This window comes from Thermobia domestica, chromosome 1, assembly GCF_964235325.1.
Source record: "Thermobia domestica chromosome 1, izTheDome1.hap1.1, whole genome shotgun sequence".
NCBI lineage: Eukaryota > Metazoa > Arthropoda > Insecta > Zygentoma > Lepismatidae > Thermobia > Thermobia domestica.
This window is the reverse complement of record NC_137454.1, coordinates 24960587-24971845: the sequence shown is the minus strand read 5'-3', so window position 1 is coordinate 24971845 and position 11259 is coordinate 24960587.

Sequence of the window (11259 nt, the reverse complement as noted above, 5' to 3'; positions counted from 1 at the left end):
AAGTACGATAAGTATGTTATTGTTTGTTCAATATAATTTCAATTATGTTTCGTGTATTACTACCGTTAATCATATATTTTTTCTGTGTTATTTACCCTGACCAACATGAAATGCTGATCTAATGCCAAAGACAAAAATACTATAGCCGATCTCCATAGCTGCTACACGTCAGACTGGATAATGCGAGACCCTGTTGAACTTATCTTCCTAACGGAAGTGCACGTAAATTTTTCCAACCATCCTTTTGTTTGTCAGAATTTTACTTTTTTCGAGTTTATAGATGTTATTGATATTAGACTTAATATTTTCATTCTATTATTGCTGAATTTATTCAAACTGTTTTTCTTATTTATTTTGTGACCTAGAGCTCTTTCGAGGCTATGAGGATAGCATACACAACATGGGCGTGGGACATGTAGATTTGACTTCCAGTGGGAGCTCACCTGGATCTGATCCTACGTTGACTTGTGGGTACATGTCTCATATAGCCTCGCTGCCTAACGGGAAGATTATCTCAAATCAAATTATTTTGTGAACTTGTCTTCAGTTTTATGGTATCTACATCTACCAAATCCTATTTTATTTACTTGATTCGTAAATTTCATATTTTCTATTTCCGAAATGAAAAAAATGTTCATTTTTATATTAATATCCATGTCTGTGCTACGTTTCTTTTCCTGTTCACTATTGAATATTGTTAAAAAGTTTAAAGGCATATTTTTGGATCTGGGGGGCTAAATTTTTTTGAGATAATATATACCTTACTTTCTTCGTATATTTTCTGCATTTTTTGTTGATTGATATTAGGTTAGGTTATACTTGAATAGATTAGGCTAGGTTAGGTGAGGTTATTTTTGATTAGGTTAGGTTAGGCTATACTAGATTAGATTAGGCTAGGTTAGCTTACTTTCGGTTAGGTTAGGTTATTTCTTATTGCCCCCCAGTTTCAAAATTATCCCAGTTTAAATTCGAGAATGCTTATTCTTCAAACTAAATTACATCAATCATAGGATCATATATAAGTAAATTAACTATTATAACCGTAGTTATATCCAGATCTTTTATTTTTTCCATTGCTATTTTCACCCATTTCTACTTAGAGCACAAGAAGATTAGTACAGTTGGACCTGATATCAAATATGATACTGAAAGTCTTAATATCAGTTTCGATTTTTACACTATTGTTTCATTCCGAAAATTGTTAATACGCTCTTGTTCAAATTACTTCATTAAATGTTTACTGTTGAAAGCTTATATGAATATTCTAACTGTTGCAGCAATATATTTCTATCATGAGTGAACATAATCTTAAGTACACTTATCTCTACTGTGTGCTTCTGGTGTAAAGCATCATGAACATTAGCCAATGCTGCCCGATATTTCGCCTGGTGTTGCCGGATTGCCCTTTTTATCTCTCTATTCCTCCAGAAGCAGTGCCCGATATATATACCGCAAGACCTCGCCGTGCGGGGGCCCCGAACCATAAGGGGTCCAAGGGTTTTCAAAGGTCCCACTGCACCTTGCTTGCAAATACTACTTTTTAAAACACTTGAAAAAGAATGATATGTTCACAATAGCTTAATTACTTGCACCAAATAACGAGCTACAAGGACTAACAACGCCACACGAGATGTCTCTTACTTTCGAAGGCCTAGGTTCTGGAAAGACTTTTTGATAATACGCTTACATTAGCTGAAAATATATTAGAATTTAGAGGCAGTAAAGAGCATGATGGAAGCTACGTTGAAGTTTATTTATTTATTTTTTTTTTTGTCTCTCGTACAGTTCTTAGCTAAATATGATTCTTAGTACAGTTCTTAGCTAAATACAATGGCACGGGTAGTCAGTCTACCCAAAGGCTAGATATCTCAGCCATGATCTTCAAAATCAAATCATCGAATCCTATCTTCAAACTTAAAAGCTTATTTGTTGAAGGAAATTAAAAGTGACATTTTTGTCATTAATGATTGATACAACTCAAGATTTATCAAAAAAGATCAAATGAGTTTCATTATTCGCTACATAAATTTTATAGAAGTAAACGATAGCTTTGAAAATGAAGTTTCTAGACAGGTCGAGATTGAATAACTGATTTTAGAATTTTTACATGTAAGAAATGCAACTGAATCCGGAGTTGCAACTCTGGTGTTAAGACATTCGGAGACATTGAGCTTGTCTGTGATAAAATGCAGAGGGCAGGGATATGATGGCGCTGCTGTGATGAGTGGTCCTTACTCAGGTGTTCAGAAGAGACTTCAAGATATTGAGGAACGAACTATATACAGGGTGTTCAGAAAGTAACTATGCAGTTAATAACTTGTCGTATTTTATTTTCCATAAACCACTTTAAAGAACTGAAATTACTCGAAGCTAAACTTAAATGTCATTGAAGTTATAAGAGATGCTCGAAGTGATCCCCTTGCAATTCAAGACACAGTTGCACACGTTTCTGTATGTTCTTGAAGACGTTGTGCAGAACATCCGGAGTGACGTTCCGAATGTGACGTATCAGTGCAGCTTGGAGTACTTGTATAATGTAGGATTGCCTTCATAGGCCTTTCCCTTCAACGTACGGTACCCCATAAAAAGTAATCCGGTGGAGTCAAGTCGGTGAGGCTAGAGTCCTTGAGATATGATACGGTCACCGAAGATGTCCTGTAAAAATACCATCGCCTTGTGGGTGGTATGTGCAGTCGCCCCGTTCTGTTGGAACCAGGCATTCCCAATTTCATCCTCATTCAATTCACCTAGGAAGGGCTCCAGAATGCAGGTGCAGTATCGTTCTGCATTTATGGTGTCCTGATGAAGATGGGCCCAATGATGCGTTTACGAGTCACGGCGCACCAAACACCAACGTTTTGATCATGCAGTGAGGACTCATGAAATTCATGCGGATTTTCCGTACTCCACACATAACTATTCTGGCTATTCACGTAACCGGAGAGGTGAAATCATGCCTCATCCGTAAAAAAAAACGTTTTATCAAGAATCCCCTCGCCATTGTCCTGCAGGAAAGACAGGGACCAGTTGCAGAAGTTCATACGCACTGGGGGAACGGTGTCTCTTAGTTCATGCACGAACGAAATTTTGTACGGATACATGGACAGTGACTTCCGGAGAATCTTTTGAACCGAACCCACGGACACGTGGGCCTGCTGAGCTAGTCGTCTAACCGTTTTCTTTGGACTGTGCAGCATCACGTCTTGCTGCTCCGCCACCTTCTCTGCGGATGTGGCTGTGGATGGCCTATCTGATTTTGGAGTATTATGAATTCTTCCGGTCTTTCGAAACTTGGTTATGAGGTTCCGTACCGCATTGCGGTTAGGTCTCTTCACTCCAGGGAACTGCTGCAAATGCAGCTTCTACTGCTGAGGTAAACTATCTCCATTGCCGAACACATGCTCCACAAGAAGCACTTTTTGTTTAATCGTCAGCATAATGACCTGGATCACGATGATGTCACACAAGACGTTAGGCTTCAATCAAACCGAACCTTTGAACAAACACAAATACCTCGTCAAATTTGGTTCAAATATGTTAAACAATGGAAAATGTTGTATTACTAATTAATAATCATATGTCATTACTTAGCACACCACAACATGGCACTGCATAGTTACTTTCTGAACACCCGGTATATTCACTGCCCGGTACATAACCTAACTCTTTTCATTAATGACGCTGCCAAAGGTGTAAAAGAAGTTACCAGTTACTTCAGAACGCTCCAGGATTTGTATACCTTTTTTTGGTCAAAGTATAAATAGATCACTTAATATTCTGTCGTTATTAACAGGATAATCAGATGTCACTTTTTGAGAGCTCAATCTTCCTAGATGGGCCCCACGATTTCAGTCCATTGTAGCTATCAGGTTGAAGTATGCTGGTGAAATGAAAACTCTCGGAAAACTTGCACTGACAAGTAAGAAGGCTAGCAACGCATCAGAAGCAGATATATTGGCGAAAGTAATGGATTCCTTCGATTTTGTGTTTCTCACAGTGGTGTTAGAGACGGTCTTTTCCGCTCTAAAAAGGATCGTAGGAAATTTAAGGACCCAAAATGGCGCCCTTCTTCGAGTTCAACCTAAAGCAACATTGAAGGACTAGCTCGGGAGAGTAATGCTCCCGGAAGTAGAAACGAGAAACACGTTTCTGATTGGTTGGCGTTATCCACTTCTTGCTAAGTTGCATTCAAATATGAGACAACAAACGATTGCTGTTGTCGGCCTCAGTGGCCGAGTGGGCTAGAGCTATGTGCTAGTAATAAAGTACTCTTTTGGCGCGAGTTCAAACCCCGTCCAAGGAAAATTTTTTTAACATTTTTTTACATTTTCATAACACTTATTAAATTAAAATAATATGAAAATAATACTTTAGAAAGTTATTTATTTATTTTTATGCAGGTAAGTAGTTGTAGTACTTATGCCCTTGTACTCCATGATATAGGGTCATTTTGTTCCCCTTGTACTTCATGATATCAATTTTGTGACCCTAAAACAACTGGCTAGGATAGCGCGTAAAACAGCTGTCTAGAGTAGCGCGCGGAAAAACGTACTTCCGGGAGTATTACTCTCCCGAGCGGGTCGTAACATTGAGAGTTTGCTTATAGTCTTCGCAGATTGCGTTGGTACTGCCCCCTAGGGGAAAAAATTAAAAAGTGAAGCAAGAGGACAATCAAAATAGACTTTTAATGACAGGAAGTATTAACCGTAGGTAAGAGAAAAATATACTTTATTTCTTTGCAACAAAATTAGATTAGATAACAAGTTAATTATAGCACAGAAAGGTGTACAATAGTTAACGTAAAATAAAGTAACGATTAATAAAATTTAAAAGTTATCCGGTAGTAATCATTGCACCAATCGGATTAAAAAAGGCGAATTGAAGCTATTTTTCGCCGGGAACCAAGATTTTATTTCATTTTATTTTATTTTTTTATTTATTTATTTATTTTTTTTTGCGTGTGATAAGTTAACATGTCGAAGAGTACGGACCCAGTTTATGGGTGCAGTGAGTAAATTGACTGAAATCGACGGACGCCGTTAAGTCCCAGAACTCAGTATGTGAACAATAGTTAGTGAAATATAAAAGCGGCCAGCGAGTGAGAAGTGAAGGCTGATAAACTGCTATGGAGTAATTAAAAGATGTAGAGTAAAAGATTAAGTGAAGTAAACGAACTCCTATTCCCTACAACTATGCACGTGTATCGCCCATGATGGAGTTTGTTGTCCAGAGGAATGGTGAGATTCAGGCCTGAGATACTCATTCAGGTAACACTAGTCTCTTGTTTTAAATTGGGATGCAGCTACCTTAGATATTTTGAGAAGCAGACTTCGAAGTTAAAAATTCTAGGTGACTCGGAAGGTTCCAGGCGTAGGAATTTCTTTTAGGAGAAAGTTACTATGGTTGGTTAAATTTTTCTTTCAAGCCGAATCCATTGGCGGCTAAATTTTATAAACTGTTATAAAATCCCTCAAAATCGGAACTATGAACTTCTAAAATTTTCAGTTTTCGGAATATTTATATTTAAGTAAAGGAGGCAAAGGTTAATGTAATTAGGCCTGCTTATTGTAAATTACTTCTACAATGGTTAATGTAAGAATAGTTAAGTTTCTTTCAAATAATGGAACCTAAAAACAAGATCACTTAAAGTAGCTAATTTCCAGTCAAGCATGGGTCCTCAGTCGCCTGAGTGATAGAATTCGTTCTTCCTCTCCCTTTACTTCCACTGCCACTTGCCTCTCTCAGAACTTAAAATGATGAATTTACGTATATTTTAGCACATTTCCATGTAAAATCCCTGTTTAAATTTCTTTGTTTTTATGTGAGTTTATTTTCTCTGTTTGTTAGTTATAGTGGTTAGGTTAGTTTTAGTATTGTTAACGACTGCGTAAAAAGTATTAAAGTTGGTTTCTTGTTTAATACTATTAGGAACCTCCTAGTAATTTCCACATATAGAAGGATAAATCCGGGGTGATGTTTAGTTCGTTAACTGCTCTCTCTACCCTGGTGACATGTTATTAACATAAAGGCTTTTAGTAAGAGAATTACATGAAGCTTGTCCACTCGCCCTGTAGCGTAAAGAAATTATAAATTGGCAGATATACTCAGTAGTTGAAAATTGTATTATAACTGAGTGAAACTGGAGAAGTTGCAATTTAATGTGCCAGGGGAGAAAATAGTTAAATATCTGAAGAATATGTGTATTCAGAGACGTGTTGCGCCTGAGACGAACAGGTTGCCCGCTCGTAGGAGAATTATATTTCATTTCTTCAGTGTGTTTTTGTAGGCCCGGCCATTCTCTATCTCCACCATTCATAGGGTGCTCCGCCATTAAGAATTGTATTTTGTCCTATGTAACTCGAAATATTTAAAATTTTAAGAATGTACTTGCGCTAAGAATCGGATTAATTAAACAGAGTTCATATTGTACAAAACTAACTAACTCGAACCTAAACAAAATTATTCTTTGGAAATTTAAGAGGTGCATTAAAATTTGTTGTGTTGTGTGGAAATTTTTGTGAAAAGGCAGACTGGTGAAGATAAAATCGGAACTGAGAACTAAAATTAAGACGAAATTTGAAACCTATTTTTTTAATTACCACTTTCAATGTGTGCTTCAGTCTTTTTCCTCCCCGAGCGGGAAGGGAGCTCTGTCGTTGTAGTTTCTATATTATTTTTCTCGCTTTTGTGACAACAAATTTTAGTTTATCCTGTATTAAGTAATAGTCATTGCGTTATGAGATCAGAATAACCCTTAGTTACAAGTTGGATTAATAATATTTGGCAAGTGGTCTTTAGATTGAAAGAGATAAACATGAAATCTATTATTAACAGTTACAGTGCTTCTCGCAGTGGTATCCAACAGGAGAAAGATCCTGATTCATTGATAGTTTTATTTACCTTTTTTTCTTTCTTGTTTTTAGTTCTTCCTTTCTTCATTATTGCAGATGACATTATATTTTCTTTCATTCAAATACAATTAAAGCTATGGTTGGATAGTCTGGAGTACCTTCACTACCCAGGAGTGTATCCAACCTTGGCCAAATTTTGGGGAAAGGAAGAAAGCGAATTAGCTGTTACACGTTGTCAAAAATATTTTCAATACTACTAACCGTATTGAACCGTACCGGAACCGGAACTTCTTCAAACTAAACAATTTGACGTTAAGAAAGTTTTACGCACTCTTGAAGAAATCCGAGAGGAATTGAAGTAAATGAGAGAAGTGGAAAGTCAACCCTATGTAGAAGAAAAGTGTAGAAGAGTAGAAGTGTAGAAGAAAAGACAACCCAAACTGAAAAATAAACAATTTGATGAATTTGTAGATCATTGGTCTTCGGACACATAAGCTTGCTTCAGGGTTAATGTTTACAATAGCTTTCTCGGTATCGCGGACAATGAAATAGAGATCCGTTTTACATTGTTACAGACAATTTTTCATGAATTTTCAATCATATTCCCGAAAGTACTTGTGAACCTTTCAGATGAAGAAATTTTAGTTAAGGCTGAAAAACTACAAAAGAAGTACCATCAAGATATTGGTCAAACGCTAACATTGGAATTAATTTCTCTTCGTACTGGACTTAAAAACCATGGCGCTAATACTATACGTTGAGTTTAATACTATTACCCCAAGTTATCCTGAAGTTTTGAGTACTCTTGCTTTATTCCTGACTTTACCCTGACTGTGGCTTCCACTGAAAGATCATTCTCAGTCTTAAATAGGATGAAGAGCTATTTAAGGTGTTCAATGACACAGGAGAGAATAAGCAACTTGGGAATATTGTCAATCAACCATTAAAGGGCTCGGCTCCGACTATTGGCTAGAGAGATCTTATGCGGGAATTTGCGGAGATGAAGTCGAGGAGGAAGGATTTCCTCTAAAACGTATTTGACTCTCTATTCCATAGCAAATAGAACACTAAGAACATTTCATTAAAACGTACTATTAAAAAAGTATTGAATATAGAGGGACCCTCTCAAATTTCCTTGCAGGGGTGGGGGCGAAATCTCTAGACCAGGTACTGTCCAGCAGCCCAGATACTGATGAATTCTTTTTATGGTAGAAGAGAAATTACGTTCCTACTCATCTAACCCCTTTCTTTCCTTATCAGGATTCATAACAAATAATATACCCTAGGACTTCGTATAGGTCTCACAAAAACAATCCATCTGATTCCTAAACAACTCCTGGGGGGCGCGGTGGCTCAGTGGTAGAGCGTTCACCTCTGGTGCTTGGGTCCCGGGTTCGATCGCAGCCTCCGCCAAGTGAACTTTGTGGTGGACAAACATCGTGCTCGTGGGTTTTCTCGGGGTTCTCCCGTTTCCTCCCACTTTCTTCATTCCACCATTTTCACTCATCTCTCATCATCACCGTCTCCTTTAAAATAACCGGCATAACCGTGGGACGTAAAACTTAAAGATTTCATTTCATTTTTCATTTTTTCCTAAGCAACTCGATATGATCGAGTTTATTTTGGGTTACGATAATTTATGACACCATTCAGACGCCTGGTGTTTTTGAATCTCTGTTAGAAGAGAAAAGAGGGAATAAGTAGTCGCACATATGTAAGGTAGTGAAACGTGAAGGAAAAAAAATATAAACAGAAAACATACTGCGTTTCTTCTGCCGAATAAGGAAGAACATGTCTTGCAGTGAATTTCAAAACAATATCACGAACTTCCCACACTTTCTGTTCTTACGATGCTAGGCATATTATATATGTGAATCAGATTGCAAAGAGACTTGATATTATTTAACTCGCTCGCTTACTATTCTCAGGGGTGTGTAGCCACGGGGAAAACGAGGCCCTGTCTTCCCAAACTATTTCCAGCCCCGAAATGAGATTCGCCTGGTATATGTTTAATAAACTTATTTAATAGATAATGCAAATGAGTGACGTTTATAATAATATATGAAAATTTAAAAAAAATCAAACATCATCACTACGGTTTCTACACCTAATTAAAACATCTAAAATTAATCAGATGCTTTATATTCTCATTTCCCTAACTGGGCGCACATCGTGTAAATTTATTACAATATTATTGCATAATAATGTCTGAGTTGATGTTTCTTCAAGTTTTTCATTTACTATTTTAACCAACATAAGGGGTAGTCCACATACTACGTAACGCGGCAAAGGGTGAAGGGGTTTCGGCCTTGTGTTAGAAAGTGTGAAAAGGGGGATGAGGGATGTTAGATCTTCGTTACGTAACGCATGTTTTTTGCTGTAATTTTTAGTTTTATTCTCAGATTTATATGCAATCTTTTAAACAAATAAGTATTATTCAGTTCTTTTCTTCTTTTATAAATAAATTAGCAGAATACCCGTTCTTCGCAGGGAAGAATGCCTTTCATTTTGGACATAAAGAGCACCAAAAGCTTCACCAATTAACTTATGGACCCCAAAAACTATGAATTCGACATTAATATCGGTCATTTTTCAATTATTTTTACATGTCATCAACCTCCCTTTGGAGTATTAATGGAGAGTGAATTTGGATTTAAACAGGAGACTAGTGTTACCTGAATGAGTATTTCAGGCCTGAAATACTCATTCAGGTAACACTAGTCTCTTGTTTTAAATTGGGATGCAGCTACCTTAGATATTTTGAGAAGCAGACTTCGAAGTTAAAAATTCTAGGTGACTCGGAAGGTTCCAGGCGTAGGAATTTCTTTTAGGAGAAAGTTACTATGGTTGGTTAAATTTTTCTTTCAAGCCGAATCCATTGGCGGCTAAATTTTATAAACTGTTATAAAATCCCTCAAAATCGGAACTATGAACTTCTAAAATTTTCAGTTTTCGGAATATTTATATTTAAGTAAAGGAGGCAAAGGTTAATGTAATTAGGCCTGCTTATTGTAAATTACTTCTACAATGGTTAATGTAAGAATAGTTAAGTTTCTTTCAAATAATGGAACCTAAAAACAAGATCACTTAAAGTAGCTAATTTCCAGTCAAGCATGGGTCCTCAGTCGCCTGAGTGATAGAATTCGTTCTTCCTCTCCCTTTACTTCCACTGCCACTTGCCTCTCTCAGAACTTAAAATGATGAATTTACGTATATTTTAGCACATTTCCATGTAAAATCCCTGTTTAAATTTCTTTGTTTTTATGTGAGTTTATTTTCTCTGTTTGTTAGTTATAGTGGTTAGGTTAGTTTTAGTATTGTTAACGACTGCGTAAAAAGTATTAAAGTTGGTTTCTTGTTTAATACTATTAGGAACCTCCTAGTAATTTCCACATATAGAAGGATAAATCCGGGGTGATGTTTAGTTCGTTAACTGCTCTCTCTACCCTGGTGACATGTTATTAACATAAAGGCTTTTAGTAAGAGAATTACATGAAGCTTGTCCACTCGCCCTGTAGCGTAAAGAAATTATAAATTGGCAGATATACTCAGTAGTTGAAAATTGTATTATAACTGAGTGAAACTGGAGAAGTTGCAATTTAATGTGCCAGGGGAGAAAATAGTTAAATATCTGAAGAATGTGTGTATTCAGAGACGTGTTGCGCCTGAGACGAACAAGTTGCCCGCTCGTATAAGAATTATATTTCATTTCTTCAGTGTGTTTTTGTAGGCCCGGCTATTCTCTATCTCCACCATTCATAGGGTGCTCCGCCATTAAGAAAGCTGTTGGGTGAAAATTTATTTAAATTTGTGAACCAAGCTAATATGCATGATGTGAAAGCTTGTAATAGATTTTTTAAATCCTTATTATATGTCAGCAAGCCAAGGAAATGTTACCACCCCCTTTCTCTTTGAGTGATGTAATAAAAGCTTAAAATCAATTCTGAAATTTAACAGTAAACTGTGACAAAGTTTAATTTGGGGAACACAATGCTTCGTTATTATTTATAACTCAAGTCGATATAATTGGAATTGTATTTTGTCCTATGTAACTCGAAATATTTAAAATTTTAAGAATGTACTTGCGCTAAGAATCGGATTAATTAAACAGAGTTCATATTGTACAAAACTAACTAACTCGAACCTAAACAAAATTATTCTTTGGAAATTTAAGAGGTGCATTAAAATTTGTTGTGTTGTGTGGAAATTTTTGTGAAAAGGCAGACTGGTGAAGATAAAATCGGAACTGAGAACTAAAATTAAGACGAAATTTGAAACCTATTTTTTTAATTACCACTTTCAATGTGTGCTTCAGTCTTTTTCCTCCCCGAGCGGGAAGGGAGCTCTGTCGTTGTACTTTCTATATTATTTTTCTCGCTTTTGTGACAACAAATTTTAGTTTATCCTG